The 21,331-nt window shown below is 41.6% G+C and overlaps 1 protein-coding gene across 2 annotated transcripts in view; it reads left to right on the top strand.

Moving 5' to 3' along the window:
* rnf123 (ring finger protein 123) overlaps nucleotides 1–21,331 on the top strand; it is a 402,816-nt gene that overhangs the window by 113,864 nt on the left and 267,621 nt on the right. The gene's annotated exons all lie outside the window — the stretch shown is intronic.

Below are 21,331 nucleotides of genomic sequence, written 5' to 3'. Positions count from 1 at the left end.
AAATGTTGGGCCACGGGATGGTGGGGTTGATTGGTGCGGGTATCCCGGAGATTTCCCTAAAGCACTCTGCACGAAGGCATCCAGTCTCTCCAATGTAGAGGAGACAGCATTGGGAGCAGTGGGTGCAATCAATGATATTGGTGGATGTGCAGGTGAAACTGTGATACGTGTGGAAGGCTCCTTTGGGTCCTTGGATGGAGGTGAGGGGGGAGGTATGGGCGCAGGTTTTATAATTCCTGCACTGACAGGGGAAGGTGGGTTGTATGGGAGGGGGTAGGGGGGGGGAAGTGGGAGTGGGAGTGGGAATGGGAATGTGGATCTGGCCAGGTATTCACGGAGGGAACGTTCTTCGTGGAAAGCGGAAAGGTGTGGGGAGGGAAACATGTCCCTGGTGGTGGGGTCTGTTTGGAGGTGGCGGAAATGTCGACGGATGATGCGGTTTATGCGAAGGTTGGTAGGATGGAAGGTGAGCACCAGGGGGGTTCTGTCCTTGTTGCAGTTGAAGGGGTGGGGGTTTGAGGGCGAAGGTGCGGAACGGGGATGAGCTGCGTTGGAGGGCATCTTGTGTGTTCTCTGGTGGAACTGGTCCTCCTGGGAGCAGATATGGTAGAGGCGGAGAAGTTGGGAATACGGGATGGCATTTTTGCAGGAGGGTGGGATGGGAAGAGGTGTAATCCAGGTAGCTGTGGGAGTTGGTGGGTTTGTGTAAAAAAAAAACAGGGTTGAGTCGCTCATCGTTGATGGAGATGTAGAGGTCCAGGAAGGGGAGGGAGGTGTCAGAGATGGTCCAGGCAAGTTTAAGGTCAGGGTGGAATGTGTTGGTGAAGTTGAGGAATTGCTCACCCTCCTCGTGGGAGCACGAGGTGGCGCTGATGCAGTCATCAATGTAGCAGAGGAAGAGGTGGGGAGTGGTGCTGATGTATCTCTCCACCCCAGAGGCTCCCAGCCACGTTCCTGATGAAGGGCTCCTGCCCGAAATGTTGATTTTCCTGCTCCTCGGATGCTGCCTGATCTGCTGTACTTTTCCAGCACCACTCTAATCTCGACTCTGATCTCTAGCATGTGCAGTCCTCACTTTCGCCCATTGATGTCCTTGCCCAGTGTCCTTAAATATGCCCTGCTCAAGGATCATGAGGCGATATCAGGACCTCAAACTAAGTCTCATTACTTTTCCTCCTTTTTAACCACACAGGTTAATCTCAGATAACGCGTGTTCCGGCAGCGCATTTTGCTTATAACGACGCTGAGGTGTTAAGGAGCAGAAGTTTTGAGAACTCTCACCTCTGTTTGCAATAGTGCAATTCCAACAATTTGTTCTGTGCATGTGCTGATGTCTGCACCAAAGTTCGTGCTGTTCCATGCATGCGCCAGTGTCACCGCCAGTCTTTGTGCCATTTTGTTCATGCGGCGATGTCAGCTGCCGACAGAGCAGCTTTCTATGAGAGATGCATTGAGCAGCTTCCTGGGAAAGGTACACTACTCCTGGATTATCTCTCTTTGAAAAAATGGAGGGGCATAGTAACAATAATGTTAGTAAGGAGCATTCTGGTGATAAAATTGCGGATGGTGAATGCAAAAGAAAGTGATAACACTGGAAGAGAAGCATTTTGAGCGTAAGGCATAAGGCGAGAATGTGTGATATAGCTCGCTACAGGAATGAGGGAGTCTATCTTACACACCACGATGATCCTCTGTCCCTGCGTTAACAATATTTTTTAAATGTACTGAGTTCAATTTACTTTTGTTTCTTTGATAAGTATGACTTATACCTGGATTCAAGCTGTGCTAAACTTTGTGTTAGACTTTTGGGTGATTTTTGAGCGATTGTGAGTGATTTATTTTTTGCTGTCTGCCCCTAACACCACTTTTCCCCTAGGCTCCATTATTTTTATTAAGCATGGCTTTGCTAAGATTTAACTACGGCATTATAGGAGAATTACCTGTATAGTGATATTACAGCTGCCTGAACTGAGCAAAGACCAAGATCTGGGATACTCTGGTATTTTTATTTACCTGCTGAATTATCTGGGGCATTTTGGTTCCAAGACTTCAGCATGCCTGCTGTTTCTGCCTCCTCCTGTTCGCTCCTTAATCCAGTGCTGCTATTGATTTTTAAAAAGGTACTGCTTGAGAGAAGGAATGATCCGTTAAATATTTTAAAGGTAATATAGCCACCGGAAAGGTGCAGTCAAAGTTCGCTACATTTATTGGAATGTATGTAATTGTGGTAATGAGGAAAGGTTTTGTAATTGCAGCAAAGGAACTTTAAATATGGTTAATAGAGAATTTTATATTTTATGAAATGATATATATGCATGAGGCCTTTCCAGCCCTGGAATGCTCTTTTTTTAAAAAGAGCTACCTTATTAATCAGACCTAACTGTTACTTGGTCATAACTATTCAGTCTTTCATGAGCACATATTCACAGGTTACTGTTGAATGAGATTGTAGACACTGAACAGTAGGCAATTCACACTTACTTGTGAATTGATATGGAGTGGATATGTATTGAGAATCATCACTAGGAGGAGCAGTTACATAAAGTGCTTTTCACACAGTTATCAGAATGTGAAATGGGTATTCAACAGCATCTACCAACAGATGGGAATTAGGATTAGATCAGATAACTGTGGCTGAAGAGTCAACCAGCACAGGTCATAAATGGAGAAAATTACCACCTTTACTGAAATTATTGTACTTGAGATAAACTGTTTGAATTATTATTCTGCCCAGTCACTTTTTTTTCTGAGCAGATCCTCTTTGAACATTATTTCAGCAAATGTGTTTCCAGTGATAGGGTAAAAACAGCTTATGCCCTTGCAGTGTTTAATGCTGTTGATGGCTTTGATGTTTGTTGTGTAGACTTGGGACTAAAATCTGGAAACATTGTGAGCATTTAGTTTGGTGCTGCAGTGTCATCTCATTATCACCTTACTTACAGCAATGCAACATAAGTCAACAATAGCTTATCTTGAGGGGCGAATGCTGTAATAAAGAGGCATTGAGCAAACAGGCAGCAAAAGAATGATTTATAAAAGTGGCAAGTAGCTTAATTAGATTAGATTAGATTAGATTAGATTACTTACAGTGTGGAAACAGGCCCTTCGGCCCAACAAGTCCACACCGCCCCGCCGAAGCGTAACCCACCCATACCCCTACACTATATCCCTTACCTAACACTATGGGCAATTTAGCATGGCCAATTCACCTGGCCTGCACATCTTTGGACTGTGGGAGGAAACCGGAGCACCCGGAGGAAACCCACGCAGACACGGGGAGAACGTGCAAACTCCACACAGTCAGTCGCCTGAGGCGGGAATTGAACCCGGGTCTCAGGCGCTGTGAGGCAGCAGTGCTAACCACTGCGCCACCGTGCCGCCCAATGTTATATTTTATATTGTAGTTGTGACGGATGGAGATAATCTGATTGTTTCTGCATCCTTTTGTTTATGGATTTCCAGTTTGACTTTCCCTGGACTGAGACTACCAGTAACATATAGAAAGAGTTTTACTTATTTTAATGATTCACTGATTGAAAGAGCAGGAAAAAGAGATGCAGGAGCAATTGGTGGGATTTTCCATTCTGACTTATCCCAAATCCTGTGCAGTTACCTCTCTTCCCATATGATCACAATTAACCGAAGTACCTTCCAAATTGTTCTTGGTCTGCTCCTATTGCTCACCTGTATTTGATTCTTAATGATATTGTCAGTAAGTAGAAAGTCAAATTTCGTTTCTTTGTCAATACATTGATTCCAATGACTATAGTTGTGCTGACAAAAATTGTGTTTCAACTGGAATTGTTTAAAGCTTAGTATTGGCAAGTTAGAAACTGTGCTTTGGTAGCTACCACTGCCAGGTGATCTTCTGTGATGGTAAGCTGCATTTGTCTCCCTTGCACCATCCTTAAATATCCATTATAATGCTGCCAACTGCTCTGTGACAACCATCATCCAACTATATGATGGTTGGATCATAGCAGCAGGGAGATGGAAGAAAGCATAGGTTGGCAGATTTTGGAAAGGTGTGGACGTAGTAGGGTTGTTGTAATGGGTGACTTTAACTTTCCCAATATTGATTGGAACCTCCTTCAAGCAGATGATTTGAATGGAGCTGTTTTTGTAAGGTGTGTTCAGGAGGGTTTCCTAACTCAGTACGTTGACAGGCCAACAAGGGGAGAGGCCATTCTAGACTTGGTGCTCGGAAACGAGCTGGGGCAGGTATCAGATCTTGTGGTGGGAGAGCATTTTGGTGATAGTGACCACAACTGCCTCACATTCTACATAGTTATGGAGAAGGAAAGGATTAGGCAAAATGGGAGGATATTTAATTGGGGAAGAGATGCGATTAGACATGAGTTAGGAAGCATGGATTGGGAGCAGTTGTTCTATGTAAAGGCACTATAGACATGTGGAGATTGTTTAAGGAACAGTTGTTGCAGGTGATGCCTCTGAGACAGGCAAGAAGTGGTAAGATAAAGGAACCTTGAAGACGAGAGCGGTGGAGCTTCTCGTCAAAAGGAAAAAGGTAGCTTACCTAAGGTGGAGGAAGCTAGGGTCAATCTCCGCTCTAGAGGATTATAGGTAAGCGAGGAAGGAGCTCAAAAATGGTCTGAGGAGAGCCAGGAGGGGGCACGAAAAAAGCTTGGCAGAACGGATTAGGGAGAACACAAAGGCATTTTACACTTATGTGAGGAGTAAGAGAATGGTCAAAGAAAGAGTAGGGCCGATCTGGGATAGCATAGGGAATTTGTGTGTGGAGTCTGAGGAGGTAAGGGAAGCCCTAAATGAGTTTTTTGCTTCTGTCTTTACAAAAGAATTGAGCTTTGTAGTGAATGAAACCTTTGAAGAGCAGGTGTGCATGCTGGAATGGATAGAGATAGAGGAAGCTGATGTGCTGAAAATTTTGTCAAACATTAAGATTGACAAGTCGCCAGGCCCGGACCAGATTTGTCCTCGGCTGCTTTGGGAAATGAGAAATGCAATTGCTTCGCTACTTGCGAAGATCTTTGCATCCTCGCTCTCCACTGGAGTCGTACCTGAGGACTGGAGCGAGGCAAATGTAATTCCTCTCTTCAGGAAAGGAAATAGGGAAATCCCTGGCAATTACAGACCAGTAAGTCTCACGTCTGTCATCTGCAAGGTGTTAGCAAGGATTCTGAGGGATAGGATTTAGGACCATCTGGAAGAGCATGGCTTGATTAAATGCAGTCAACACGGCTTTGTGAGGGGCAGGTCATGCCTCACAAACCTTATCGAGTTCTTTGAGGATGTGACTAGAAAAGTTGATGAGGGTCGAGCTGTGGATGTAGTGTATATGGACTTCAGCAAGGCATTTGATAAGGTTCCCCATGGTAGGCTCATTCAGAAGGTCAGGAGGAATGGGATACAGGGGAACTTAGCTGTGTGGATACAATTGGCTGGCCAATCGAAGACAGCGAGTGGTAGTAGAAAGAAAATATTCTGCCTGGAAGTCAGTGGTGAGTGGTGTTCCACAGGGCTCTGTCCTTGGGCCTCTCCTGTTTGTAATTTTTATTAATGACTTGGATGAGGGGATTGAAGGATGGGTCAGCAAGTTTGCAGACGACACAAAGGTTGGAGGTGTCGTTGACCGTATAGAGGGCTGTTGTAGGCTGCAGCGGGACATTGACAGGATGCAGAGATGGGCTGAGAGGTGGCAGATGGAGTTCAACCTGGATAAATGCGAGGTGATGCATTTTGGAAGGTTGAATTTGAAAGCTGAGTACAGGATTAAGGATAGGATTCTTGGCAGTGTGGAGGAACAGAGGGATCTTGATGTGCAGGTACATCCCTTAAAATGGCCACCCAAGTGGTCAGGGTTGTTAAGAAAGCATATGGTGTTTTGGCTTTCATTAACAGGGGGGTTGAGTTTAAGAGTCGTGAGATCTTGTTGCAGCTCTATAAAACTTTGGTTAGACCGCACTTGGAATACAGCGTCCAGTTCTGGTCGTGCTATTATAGGAAAGATGTGGATGCTTTGGAGAGGGTTCAGAGGAGGTTTATCAGGATGCTGCCTGGACTGGAAGGCTTATCTTGTGAAGAGAGGTTGACTGAGCTCGGACCTTTTTCATTGGAGAAAAGGAGGAGGAGAGGGGACCTAATTGAGGTATACAAGATGATGAAAGGCATAGATAGAGTCGATAGCCAGCGACTATTTCCCAGGACAGAAATGGCTAACAGAGGGGTCATAGTTTTATGCTGGTTGGAGGAAAGTATAGATGGGATGTCAGAGGCGGGTTCTTTACACAGAGAGTTGTGAGAGCATGGAATGCGTTGCCAGCAGCAGTTGTGTAAGCAAGGTCATTGGGGACATTTAAGAGACTACTGGACATGCATATGGTCACAGAAATTTGAGGGTGCATACATGAGGATCAGTGGTCGGCACAACATCGTGGGCTGAAGGGCCTGTTCTGTGCTGTACTGTTCTATGTTCTAACTAATCTTTCTTTTGCCCTCTAAAAGATACACTGCAGCTATTCAGCAATAATCAAATCAGTGAACATCATCTTTTCTGGATGTCACATTTTAAAGTTTAGTTTGCTCTTACAGTTGAAAGACACTTTTCATTTTATTTAGGGAACGTATTGCGAATTTTTACCATATTTTCAGGATCCAAATTTCAAAGGGCTAGGTTTTCTCCCGTGGACCTTTTGCTTATTACCCAAACTTCTGAATATTACAAGAAAATGGATAAAATATAGCATCTTGAGATTTTCTTACAAGCTTCAAGAGAGGTAAGAGAGATTTTCTTACAAGCTTCAAGAGGGATAAGTCAGAATGGACCTTGATGTGACTGTACTGTTTACCTCCATAGACAACTCCCTAGCTAAGGAAACACTAGCCTCGCTACCAGAGATGCAGACACCCTATAACACCAACACCAAGGACAGCACCCTCAAACTACTCGATCTGTACCTCATGACCCACTTCATATTCAACAGTCAGGTACACAAACAAATAAATGGAACATCCGTGGGTCACCAATGTAAGGATTAATAGCAGAAGCTGTAATGCAAAGACTAGAACAAGCAGTACTTCCCACGATCTTGCCTAAACTTTGGATCCGCTATGTGGATGCTATCTTTGTCATTACCAAGTGTGCTCAACTGGAAGAAACCAACTCCCATTCCTAGACGTGATGGTACAGAGAACACCGAATGGAGAATTCACCACAAAGATATACAGGAAAGCCACACACATAGACCAAGTCCTGAACTATGAAAGCAACCACCTCAACACACACAAAAGAAGTTGCATCAAGACACTGTTCAAAAGGGTCACAACACACTGCAGTACACCAGAACTGCAAAAAGAGGAAGAAGAACACCTGTACAATATATTTGCCAAAAATGGATACCCCCGCAATTTCATCAACAGATGCCTAAGGGAAAGACAACGGAACGAGGACATGCCACAACCCAAAGGACTAGCCACACTACCATACATCAAAAGCATTTCCGAACTGACAGCCAGACTACTGTAACCACCAGGACTCTCAACAGCACACAAACCAACAGCCATTCTCAGACAACAACTCACCACTACGAAGGACCTGATACCCAGCATGAGCAAAACCAATGTAGTGTATAAAATCCCATGCAAGGACTGCACAAAACACTTCATAGGACAAACAGGAAGACAGCTAACGATCCGCATCCATGAACACCAACTAGCCACAAAACGACATGACCAGCTATCCTTAGTAGCCACGCACTCAGATGACAAGCAACATGAGTTCGACTGGGACAACACTACTGTTATAGGACAAGCCAAACAGAGAACAGCCAGGGAATTCCTAGAGGCATGGCACTCATCCACAGATTCAATCAATAAGCACATCGACCTAGACCCAATCTACCGACCACTGCAATGGGCAGCTGGAACTGACAACCAGAAGCAGCAGAGACAAACCATTATTATAAATGCCGGAGGAAAGATCACAGAAGCGCTTCACAGGAGGCTCCCAAGCACTGAGGATGTCACCTAGACAGGGGACGAAACGTTTGCAACACAAATTCCCAGCTTGGCGAACAGAACCACAACAACGAGCACCCGAGCTATAAACCTTCTCACAAACTTGGAAGAAACCCTCTCAAATTCTCAAACAACATCCTCACCGGCATAAAATTCAGCAAGGAAGAAGAGAACAACTGTCTTCCCTTCCTGGATGTAGTGGTTGAAAACAAGGTCAGTGGAGAGCTCCAGACCAACGCATACAGGAAGGCCACCCACACAGACCAAGTACTCAATTGCAACAGCAGCCATCCCAACACCCACAAATCAAGCTGCATCAGAACGTTGTTCAAGCAAGCTGTAACATGATGCAGCACCCTGGAGCTGGGCAAAGTCAAAGAAGAATCCTTTATGGCACCTTGAAAAACAACAGTTACCCAAAAAGTATAGTCCACCCGTGCCTACAGAACAGATCACAACACAACCGGACACACTGTTCACCCTGTCATACATCAAGGATATATCAGAAATGACAACCACACTACTCCCTAGGTATTATAGTAGCCCACAAACTGACAACTACGGAATGACAACTACTGATGAGTACAAAGGATCCCATGCCCACAAATAACAGAAGCAACGTTATAAACAAAATACTGTGTAAAGGCTGCCACAAACATTACATAAGGCAAACCGGAAGAGAACTGGCCATCAAGAGACATGATCAACTGTCACTTGTGTCCATACACACAAAGGACACCAATCTGACTGGGATAACGTGTCCATTCTGGGACAAGCCAAACACAGACATGCACAGGAATTCCTGGAGGCCTGGCACTCAACTTGGAACTCCATTAGCAAACATGTGGAGTTAGACCTCAAATATCAACCACTAAGAACCAAGAACGGATATGGTACCACCCACCAGCAAACAGGGACACACAATAGCAAGTGGAATAGAACACCAAAACTTCACTGGAGGTACACTGATGATGTTACCTGGTATGGTGATGAACTGTCTGCAAGCAAAGTTACCAGCTCAGCGAGCAGTCAACAACCTCATCCACAACCTGAGCTACTAAAGAACTTCGAAGCTAGAATTTTATTCTTGTTAACACATTCTTCACCTTCCCAAAATTACTCCTGATTTTCTGTCTCCTTCTAACTTCTACATTACATCTGCAATGTGATTGTTCCAGTGACTTTACCAATGACTTGTTCCAGTATGAAATCATCCACTTAAGTCTTCACTGTAGGTTTTTCCAGTGTATTCTTCTGACTATCATTGTTTCTGTCTTCTCTGTTAATACTCAATTTGTATTCTAAACTTTGAGATTTTGTTTGATCTATGTAATAGCGAGACTACAGGGCAGATATGTTCCCAGAAGGCAATGGGTGAGACCAAGTTCAGATAATCCTGGATACCAAGAGACATAAAGGTTAGAAAGGTTTAGCTTATAGCGAGGCTACGTATGTCAGAGACCCTAAAGGAGTGTAAAAGGGTTTAAAAAGGAAATCCGGAAAGCATTGTATGAGAAAGCATTGGCAGGTGGAAGAAAAGAAAATTCAAAGACTTTTTAAAAATATATAAAGAGCAAGGAAATAACCAGGGAAAGGATAGGGCCCAATAGGAACCATAAAGACATAGGCATAGTCCTCAATGGCTCCTTTTGTTGGTCTTCACAATGGAAAAGGATAATGTTGGTATTGACATTAAGGTGGGGGACTGTAATATTAGATGACGGTTATATTGGCCTTGGAGGACAAAGTAGATTTACAGGATTGGTGCCTGGACTTAAGGGGTTGAGTTATGAGAAGAGATTATACAATTCAGGCCTGTTCTTCTCTAGAATTTAGGAAGTTAAGGAGTCATCTGATTAAAGTTGTCAAGATGTTAACAGGGAAAGACAGGATAGATAAGATAAACTATTTCCACTGGTAGTTGATGCTAGATCAGTTGTTGATTTTAAGTCTGAGATAACTTTTTGTTAAGTCGAGGTATTAAGGGATTGGGCCAAAGGTAAATATATGGAGTTCAGCCACAGATCAGCAATAATCTATTAAATGACAGGAACAGGCTTGAAAAGCGTAGTCCTATTACTAAGGCGTTAACATCAAGTAAAAGACGATATTAGTGGTTCAGCAACCTTCTACTCAAGGTTGTTGAGGAAGACCAAGGTGGAGATATCAAGTATCCTGGCAATATTTTTCAAGTCCTCTCTCTGTGGCCAGAGGCTAACCAAGTTAGTTAGTCTAACCTCCATAGTGGGGAAGTTGTTAGAAAGAATTGAGGGACAGTATCTATCTGCACTTGGGAGAGGCACAGGTTTGTTTGGGTAAAGTCATACTTGACAAACTTGATCAAATTTTTTGAAGAGGTAATCAGGAATTTTTTGCTGAGGGTAATGCATTTGATGTGGTCCACATGGATCTTAGCAAGGCTTTTGATAAAGATCCTCATATCAGACTGGTCAAGTAAATGAGAGCTCGTGGGATCAAAGCAAAGTGGCACATTGGATCCAGAATTGGCTGAGAAGCAGGAAACAGTGAACAATGGTAGAGGGATATTTCTTGACTGAATGTCCATTTCTAGTGGAGTTCCACATAGTTCAGTGCAGGGGCCCTCACTGTTTGTGCAGTAATGATTAAATGTATCGGGGCATGATCCAGTAATTCACTATTCAAGGAGTAAATAGTAGAAGGATAGCCGAAACTACAGATTTCAGCCTGAGAGTAGTGTGATAGAATGAACTTGGGGAGGGATAACAATGCAAGGGATTACACCATGAGTAGTAGGACCCTTGAAAGTACTGAGGATCAGAGGGACCTTTAAATTACCTGAAGGTCGCAGGGCAGGTAGATATAGTGATTAAAAGGCATGTAGGATATTTGTCTTTATTCTTTGAGACATAGAATACAAGAGCAAAGAGATTATGCTGGAAACCTATACAATGTTGGTTAGGCCACAAATCCAGTACCATGTGCAGTTCTGGTCATCACATTATAGGGATGAAGTTATTATGTTAAAGGGGGTACAGAGATGTACCAGGATGCTGCCTGGGCCAGAGCCTCTTAGCTATGAGGAATGATTGGATAGAATGGAGTTGTTTTCCTTGGAACAGTGAAGGCTGAGAGAGGATCTGATAGAGATCATGCGATTGTAAGGGATTTAGGCTGGATAAAAAGACACTATTTCTGTTAGTAGAGGAATCAATGAATAAAACAAATTTAAGATAAGAGGAGAGTTGGGAATTTATTTCACTCTGAGATTAGTGAGACTCTGGAACTCACTGCCTGAAATTGTGGTTGAGTTTGAAACTCTTAACATTTAAGCAGTATTTAGATATTTACTTATGTTGCTATAGCTTCCAGGGATATGGGCCAAAAGCTCTAAAATGAAATTAAATTTGTGCTGACCAGCATTAACATGATGGACTGAATGGCTTACTTCTGTGCTAGAAACATCTGAGTTAATTTTGTAGGCCCTTTGCTGATTCTGCAACTAACACTATGCTGCCACATCTCAAAGGTTTGTTTTACACCTGGAATTACTTCTAATTCTCTAAATATTTTTGTTTACAGATCGAATAATTTTGTTATAGTACATAGCTCTACTATTCTCTGCTCTCCACTTGAAAATGTCCGAATCTCCCTTTTCTTGTCTGATGCTCACAGTGTGGTGTCAATGTGAATCTAAATCTTAACTGTCAGGGTCACATTTCAGCAACACATCTTTCAGCTTTAGATGATACAAATGATCAAAGGTGTTTTCATAACCTATGATGGCATATGTAAATATTCTTCTTTAGATACTACCCCAGATCTAAATCAAGACTGCATTTCACTAATCTCTACTTCTAAATCTGTCTTTTTTGCTTGTTCTATGCTGTGTGTCATCCATAGCACAACCATCTTGCTCCTCCAATGTGAAATACTCTTCCTTGAGAATTCTCCTTTTCTACGTCCCTCCCCACTTTCTAAAGGTGAGTTTCTGTAAATGCTGGCAAATCCTCATCTTTCATCCCATCTCATCAGGACTGACTTTCAATTGTGAAGCAGCTCTGAATGTTTTGCTGTGTTAATGATTCTGTATATATATCTGTTGCTAAATAAAAAGTTTGAGATTTGAATGGATTTTCTTTTTATTAAGCTAGATAGGGGAATACTTTTAAGTTGAGAAAGTTCTTCCTCTGTACTGGATATTTTAAGTCAAGCACATTAATGGACTCTAAGTGATGCAGATCATTGTGGAATAAGTGAGAGGCCTAATTCCCTTTATCCGTCCCTTTATCCCATCCATTTTCTCTGAGCTAGGTGATTTTGCAAACAGCAAATTCAACCTCCTGTGTTGTTAAACTTCTGCGGCAGATTTAGTGAAAACTTCCAGCAGCAGGAGCATTGGAGTTCACCTGGCGCTGGTTCAGTTGCCCAATATGCTTGATTGAGACATGAGATCCCCCAGATGCTGTCTGCCGTAAACCTGTCCAACGTGCAGGAACGACAATGAGTCTAGCAGATTTGGCTGTGGTGCAGTTATTTTACTGGAATTCCATAAGTCAATCAGAACGATTCCCTTGAGTGTTCTTTTATTTTACATTTGAGATCTGCAATCTCTAGATTGCTGCAGTGACAAATTTAATACACCTGACAACAAAGTGCACTTTGTAAAATAAGCTATAAATTTAAAGAAACTAAACACCAAATGAAGTAATTCTTTTAGTGCACTCTGCTTTTAATGGCTGTAACTCCTCCCTACTTGCATCCGTCTGTACATAGCATTCTGCGCTTCCTTACGTGTATTACTGGTGGGTCTCTTCAAACAAGGAGGATGCTTGCCGTGGGACCCCTAGGTTAGAGGGCTGGTGAAAGAAAAAGAAGGGGGAGAGAAAGAGAGAGAGAGAGAGAGGAGATATGACAGAGAGGGCTGAAGTCAGTACAAGTTAAATGATGTAGGAGATAAAAGACTTGGTGAGAAACAGCAGTGGTAGGGGAAAGGAAAAGGGCAGTCATTTGTTAAGTCATTTCATCAGTCTTTGATCAATGAGAGGTTGGCTCTTTCTTCTTGCCTTGATCTATCAAATTGCACTGAATCTTCAGACTTCATGATCAGCTCTGCTTCAAAACCAGTACCACCTTGTTGGAGCAGAACTTGCCAACTGAGGCGTTTCAGTGAACTCTGTTCCCAGCTATTGAGGTCAAAGCCAATTTTCTTCTTCAAGTTGGCTTTCAGAGTATTTTTGAAACGTTTGTGCTGGCCAGCTATTGGTCTTTGACCAGTCGCGAGCTGGGAGTAGTTAGTGCTGTTTGGAAGAAGAGTGTTTGATATTCTGATACAGTAGCTGGTCTGGTACAGTTAGGATGTCAGAACAGTCACCTCAGGGCTCAGGTTGCCTGCTTCCTAAAGATGCTGGTGTTTGTGCGATGGCCCATCCAGATCACGCGGACCATCCACAGACAGTGCTGATGCTGTGATTCAAGTTTTGTCGGGTCACAGTGATACGTCCTTCAGGTTTCACAGCCGTAGAGGAGAGTCAGGAAAACAACTGCCTTGCAGCTACATCTGCCGACAGCTGAGATGATACCTGGCTTCCCATACTCTTTCATTTCCTGTAATTGAAACATTATTCATTATCCCCATTACATCCCTCCCCTGATGTCTTAGTTCTCGCTGAAATTTGGTGCTGTGGAATATATAATGTTCGCCTCCTTAGCCTGGACCAGAATAATATTGACAGTGAAATACACAGCCTAACAGGCAGAGTTTCATTTAGAAATATTGAGAAAGGTCAGGTAGAAGTAGTTGGAATAACCGAGATATAAACAATTTCTAATAACACCTTTTTGAAGGGAGTTGATATGATTGCAGCATGAACTCGACTTTATTTTTTAAAGTAAAGTATTAGCTCATACTTCATTTTCACAAAACTAATTTGGCTTCACACAGGCACCAATTCAGGTCAATAGTTTGGTTATCCTAAATTAAATTCAGACACTGATTCTGAAGGGCATTGTTTCATTTCAGGATAATCAAGACATAAATAAAAATTCTGAGCTGGACTGGAAGTATGTTTCAAGAAAGAGAAAAACCGTTCATGTTTCCGGTCGTGACAACTTGTCAGAATTAGATGTGTGATAGATGTAATGTGTTTTAATCAAATAAGGAGGCAGGGAAAGCAGTGAGGAAGGATAAAGTAAAAGTGATGGTCTTCAATAAGCTAGAAGACAGGAGAATTAAATGACCAAAGAGAATGGTAATATAAGGCAAAATAGATGTAATGGGACAAATGAAAAAATCAAGAGGGTATGGAAGAGGCATAAGTGGGAAAAGCAGAAATATTACTAGTCGTTTCCATCTAAAAGGTAGATCTGAAATGATTGGAGTCAGTGTTGACTTCAAAATTACTTTAAAGTGCCTCAGGTGAAAAAATAAGGTGGTGTGCCCTGAACTTCCATTGAACTTTATTGGAACAGTGTAGGAGCCTGAGGGCAGCAGAGTCTAAGTGGGAGTGGAGCAGAGAGTAAGACATGACAGGCAACCAAAAGCTAAGGATCATGCTTGGAGACTGAGCAGAGGTGTTCTACAGAAAATCCTAATTTTCCTAATCTGCATTCACTCTCCCCAATGTGAAGGTAATTGCATTGTGAGCAGCTAAATTATAAGAAATGTACTTTAAAGAGTGCATGAGGATAGAAGGGCATGAGCTTCATGTGCCTTGACATTTAAAGGAGATGGGACACATTGAGGGAGTAGTTAGCAAACCATATGGAACCTTGGGCTTTGAGGTATTGACGCCTAAAGCAGGGACACTGTGCTGCATCTTTATAAACCTCTGATAGACCGCACTTAGAGTATTGTGTATGATCCTGACCGTCATACTGTAGGAAGGATGTGTCAGTCCTTGAGAGAGTGCAGAGGAGATTTACCAGAATGATTTTGGGGATGGGGAATTTTGCATACAAGGTAATGCAAGAGAAACTTTTGGTTGATGATGAGAAGATATGCCAGCCCTTTACCACTGCCCTTTTCCTTACAATATGTAAAAAGGGGATTAAGGAAATTATAGACAAAATAAATTATTACTTTACATCTGTATTCATTGTCATGACCTCAAAATCTTTCTGTAAATAATGGTGGACCAAGGGTCTCGTGAAAATGGGAACTTGTAGGAATTCTAGCTTTTTTAAAACTACTGGCTGAAGGGACAGAGGATGCATTGATTTTGATTTTCTCACGTTTTCTAGATTCTGTATCAGCCCTAATAGATTGGAAAGTAGCTAACATAACCCTATTTTACAAAAGAAGAGCGAGAGGTGGGGATTAGGTATGATTTATGTAATAGGATATGAGGAAGGTATTGGAACCTATAATCAGAGGTGCTGTAACAGAACACTCCAAAACTGATTATACAATTAAGGAGATTCAACGCAGATCTACAAAACACAAATTCTGTTTCATAAAGCTGCTTCAATGTTTTGAAGTTGTAGCTAGTAGGGTAGATAAGGGTAAACCATTGGATGTAGTTAATGTCTTCTGCAAATCCAAATACTAAAAGGTACCACACAATACTTTGTGTACAAAGTTGGTGCTTGTGGAATTGGGGCAATATCTTAGAACGGATTTAGAAATGGTTAATGTACAGAAAACAAGAGTTGAAATAAAGTGAGATTTTCAGCTTTGTAGGCCCTAAACTAATGAACTATCAGTGTTTGGGATCGTCTATATCAAGGACTCTTGAGAGCATGGAACGTAATATAGGCAGGTTTGTTCATGTTACAAAGTTAAATGGAAAGTAAGCTGTGACAAGGATGCAAAGGAATTTAGATAGTTCAAATATATGGTCAAGAAAGGAATATAATGTCGAAAAATAGAAAAATAGAAAATAAGATTTGTTTTTAAATAGTGAGGGAGACTGGTAAAAATGTTGGTATTCAGAGAGACGTAGGTGGCACTGTAAATTAATTATAAATTTAACATGCAGCTACAGCAGGCATTTTAGAAAAGCAAAAAAACTTAGCCTTTATTCCTATAGCCCAATCATTTCACAATGGAGAAGCTTTCCTGCAAAAATATAGGGCCTTGCTAAGACCATGTCTGAAATACTTGCACAGTTTTTGCTTCTGTACTTAAGAAATTTGCCTTCAAGGGAATACAGTAAAGGTCTTCTAAAGGTCTGTTGATTGCTGGGATGAGTGAAGGGAGATTGAGTTGATGAGGCCTAAAATTCCATGAGTATAGAAGAATGAAGTAATCTCATTGATACATACAAAATTCCTGAGGTGCTGTATTGGGTAGCTGGAGGATGCTTCCTTGAACTTGGCCGAAGAGTTCTGCAGTAGAGAACAGTCTCAAGGTGTTGAGTTGGTCATTGAGGGGTGAGATGGGGAATTCAGTCAGTCAAGGAATGAGCTGCCAGAGGAAATGGTGGAGGCTGGTACAATTGCAACATTTTAAAAGGCATCTGGATGGGTAAATGAATAGGAAGGGTTTGGAAGGATATGGGTTGGGTGCTGGCAGGTGGGACTAGATTGGGTAGGGATATCTGGTCGACATGGACGGGTTGGACTGAAGGGTCTGTTTCTGTGCTGTACAAATCTATGACTCTAATGATTAGTAGATGTTTGTAATCCTTTCCCCAGGAAGGTTCTGTTATTTAATATATTAAACATGAAGACGGATAGGTTTTTGCATACTAAGGGAATACAGGTCATTCTGCTACAATGCATATTTTGTTAATTCAAATTCGCTGTAATGAGATTGATAAATGATTCTGGTTCCATTAGTTTCAATGGTACTGCTATTACACGATTTTCTTATTATTGCATGAAAACAGCTACTGCGTTATAGCAGAACTGACATCTTGGTTGAGTTAAGTAGATTATCTGTCATGATCATCTGGAATGGTAGAATAGGTTTGAAGCACGTTTCTCCGATATTTTGATCTCTCGAACATTCAACACTCCTCTCTTGGATAAGCTGAGTAAAGAATCCGGTGTAGATTGGTGGAATTGAGTTTCAGATTGATGCTTAGAGATTTGATTATTGGAAGGTCAGATGGAAGAGTAATAATAAGGGAAGTGGACGAGCCAAAAGATCAGTGTGAAAAGCTGATGACAATGTTGATGGAATAGTCTACGTACTGCCCATAGAAGATAAATTCTTTGATGAAGATGCTTTCCAAGAAATTGTAGTTCTACACTAGCAACTCTGAGTGAAAATAAATATTTAATTCAAACTGGCTTTTCTTCGGAGTTTCTATTTAATCTTCTGTTAATGAACAAACTAAACATGAAGCTGGATCAGTTCAAGTCACCAAGTTTCTGAAAAGTTGTTTGGGTTTATTTCAGCTGCTTCTCAGCTTTGAGATTGGCGACAAACCTCCCTATAGTTCTTCTGCTTGCTTGTTCCTCATCAGAGAATGTTGATTGAGTCAAGCAGCGTTTGATTTGTTTGCAGTGAGGCAGTCAGATATTCGGTTAACAGCAAATGTTGGTTTAAACCAATCACTGATTTTTGACGTTGAACATTGTCTTTGCTCAGAGTTTTGTTCTGATGCTATTACCATGACTCAAGCTGCAAAGGATTAAACCATCAGTGCTACAACAGCCTAAACATGACAATAATTTACTCAACTAATGGGACCACATTTCTTTTTAACCAGCTTATCAATGCAAGTCTAATATTATTTGCTCCGTCCATCCCAAAAATCTCATAGGCCCAACTATTTATGTTTCTTTTTCATTTTACTTGCCCTAGTAAACTTGTGATATTTGCTTGTGTACAGTTCCTTCTGCCATGCCTCCTCCTTGTGTCAGTTATTTACTTGACCATTAGAAGATAACGAATTTCTGCCCTTATCTCACATGGATATTAATAATATTCATAACTCTAGTTATGTGTTGTCTGACATGCTTTAGCTCCAGCTGAGTTCCTCATTGCCAAGTGTCTAGCAATGGATTTTACATCTGGTTGAACAGTTTAATCCAAACATTCTGTCCAAAATCAACATTGTAAATGCATCACTCTATTCTGCAAGTAAATGTTTCTCCCTTTCAGCAAAACACAAAACCACTGTTACAAACATTGGAACATTTGGCCACAGATAAAATGCAACATAGATTCACCAGAATGAGAGATTATGCAGAAGAGGGTTGTAATCCTTTTAATTCAGGAGATTAAGGGGTGATGTGATTCAAGCTTTCAGGATATTAAGGGTTGAGTGGGGAGTCCAGGACTAGAAGAAACAACCTAAACATGAAAGCTAGATCTGTCAGAAATGAAATTGGAAAACACTTCTACGTAAAATAATGTTGAAGATTTGAAACTCTCTTCTTGCAAATATGGTTGATGCTGGGTCAATAGCTCAGTAGAATATTGAGGAATTTGGGGGAAAAGGCAGGTAGGTTGTGTAGGATTGCAGAGCACTCATACTCTCATCAGATGATGGTAATGGCTAAAAGGGCCAAATGGCTTCCTGTTCCTCTTCACTCTGCAAAACCAATACCCGATGCCCCATGTGCAAATGCTATTCACCTTCAGTCGCATACTGTCTATACTCAAAACAGTATTGTTTAGCTCAGAAATTCTATATCATATAATACAGTGCATTGCCTGCATTTTTATACCACTTGAGCCTTGCATTTTATGTTTTTTTTCTTTTTAATTCTTTCCTGGAATTTGGGCTGCATTTGTCTGTCCCTAATGGCTCTGGAACTGAATGACTTGTTGACCATTGCAAAAGCCAGTTAAGTCAACTGCATTGTTGTTGATCTGGAGTCACACGTAGAGCAGGCTGGATAAGGACATTAAGTTGTTGCAAAAACCCATCTAGTTCACTATAGTTTTATGGTTGCTGTGACTGAGATTTGGCTTTATATTCCAGATTTATTAAATGAATTTAAAATCCACCAGCTGCCATTGCAGGATTTGACCCATGTCCCTGTTGGCAATAGCCTGACCCTCTGGATTACTCATTTACTGAAATTACATCTACTGTACCATATTTGGTATTCTTCAGGAGCAGGATGAAAAGCAGAACTTCCATGTAATATCCTTGTCACACACTTTCATGTTTCAGAGCCTGAGTTTTTCAACAGCATTTAAAAATCTCTGCACCCAGTGTGACACATTTTCTGTTCTATTTTTAAACTTGCTAGGTCAAAATTGAGACTGTCCTCTTTCAGACAGTTATAAAATGAAAGACAGGCATGCATACAAGCAGTTCACTGGTGATAGATGTGCTTTTCATGTCTCGGGATTTGTGTTTAAACACAAAATTTGACAGATGCACAATCTGGTGTTCTGTGTTTCTATGTAACCAACCTTTCCAGTCATGTTATAACCCACCTCTGGCAGGAGAAATTTCAAAACCTTCTGGACCAGAGGTAAGGACAATGTCACTGCACCATAAGTGCCCCAGTAGTGTTCTGTGTTTGCTGAACTTTCAGGGAATCTGTTGTAAAATGGGCTTTTGAATTCACACCATTCTCAGGATAGCACATCAGCTTGGTTACTGTGGCTTGACTCTGTGAAAGTTCTTTCATCTTAATGGTTGTACTTTGACATCAATGGAAGAGCAGTATGGGAAGGCTGCAGTACGCATGAACTACATGTTCATTGCAGTACACATCATGGTTACATAACAGCATGTACTCGCACTGTGTCCTCTATCATCAAATAAAGGCAAAGGCAGAAATACCATGGGGAGCATCAGCACCTGGGAACAACATCCAGCAGGAGCATATTCCTTCATTATCACTGGATCAGTATCCTGGAATGCTCCTAACTGATAATATTGTTAGAGTACCATTCCCACCTGAACAGAAGTAGATCAAAAAGAAGGCTCGTGACTATCTGCAGGGCAGCTGAGGAAGGGCAATAAATGACCAATGTCAACCACATCCTGAGTACATATTTCTTAAAAAGGCAGATTTATACTCTCTCTCTCATGGTGTTCCATTTACATTCCAGAAGGAATCCGCTCTAATTTACAATGTTGTAATTTCAGATTTGTAATACCGGGGTAGTTCGGTCTTGCAGAGGTCCGCTAGCTCACTTGGCTCGACAACTGGTTTGCAATGCAGAGTGATGCCAACAGAGTATGCTCAATTCCTGCAGCAGCTGAGGGCAGCACCAAGGACTCTTCTCAACCTCTCCCTTCACCTGAGGAATGGTGACCCTCAGGCTAAACTCATACCTGCTGCCTACTTCTATTGAACCTTATGGTTCTCTGGGATTATGGCAACTTTCAAGGGTGGCATGGTAGCTCAGTGGTTAGCATTGCTGCCTCACAGTGCCAGGGATCGGGTTTGATTCCAGCCTTGGGCAACTGTCAGTGTGGAGTTTGTACATTTTCCCTGTTCTGCGTGGGTTTCCTCCGGGTGCTCCGGTTTACTCCCACAGTCCAAAAGGTGTGCAGGTCAGGTGAATTGGCCATGCTAAATTGCTCATAGTGTTAGTTGCATTAGTCAGAAGGAAGTGGGTTACTCTTCGGAGGGTCGGTGTGGATTTGTTGTGCTGAAGGGAACACGTGGGGAATCTAATAAAAAAAAATCTAATCTTTACCTTTTATCTTTATTTTTCTCTTATCCAATAGTTTTCCGTCAGGATCTATCTCTCCTAAAATCTGCTACGGACTAACCACACAGTGTGTGTTAATCGCTTGTCTGATTCAACCGATAGTATAGGATTATGTCTTTTGTCAGAATGTTTTATCTGTTGATAAATTGACCTGTTTAGCCCGCATGCAATACTTTAGTGGTACATTAGTTTTTCCACTTTCTGAGGTGACTAGACTAGGCCTCCTACTGACACCTTCTCCAGCAAGTGACTTTAAGTAGTACAAGCTTACATCTTAAATCTGAGGTTTGTCACTCCAGCTCAGGCAGAAAATAAAAGCACCAGTACTTTATATACACAAGAGACTTTTGGCTAAGAGAAACTGTTCAAGAGAAAAGTAATTTAGGATAAAGTGAAATTATTAACTTAAACTACAGACTTTCTTAAACATAGAGGTATGGTTAAAGAAAGGAAATGTCCTGTCGATGTTTACAAAATTAAGTAACTGGTTTTTTGGAGGTATTGAGAGAATTTATGTTTTCCCCCCTTAGTTATTACACAGATTTGTTGTTATTTTTAGCTGTGTGACTCATTGAAGAGAAGGAAATGGCAAATGAAGAACGTGTGCTGGTAATATTTGATCAGTTTTATGATGTGCTGTGGGAATAAAACTGACATCTAATTAGCTTTGTACAAGGTACTTGTTCCTCACTGTTACTTCAGAAGTAATTCACCATCAGCAATTAGATATGTGTTCCAATTGGACAAAGTAAGCTCATTTTACTACCTATATATTGGAAG

Source organism: Chiloscyllium punctatum, chromosome 12 (genome assembly GCF_047496795.1).
Source record: "Chiloscyllium punctatum isolate Juve2018m chromosome 12, sChiPun1.3, whole genome shotgun sequence".
In the NCBI taxonomy this organism is placed as follows: domain Eukaryota; kingdom Metazoa; phylum Chordata; class Chondrichthyes; order Orectolobiformes; family Hemiscylliidae; genus Chiloscyllium; species Chiloscyllium punctatum.
Note: the sequence above shows the minus strand (reverse complement) of the source record. Positions and strands in the feature narration are given on the sequence as shown.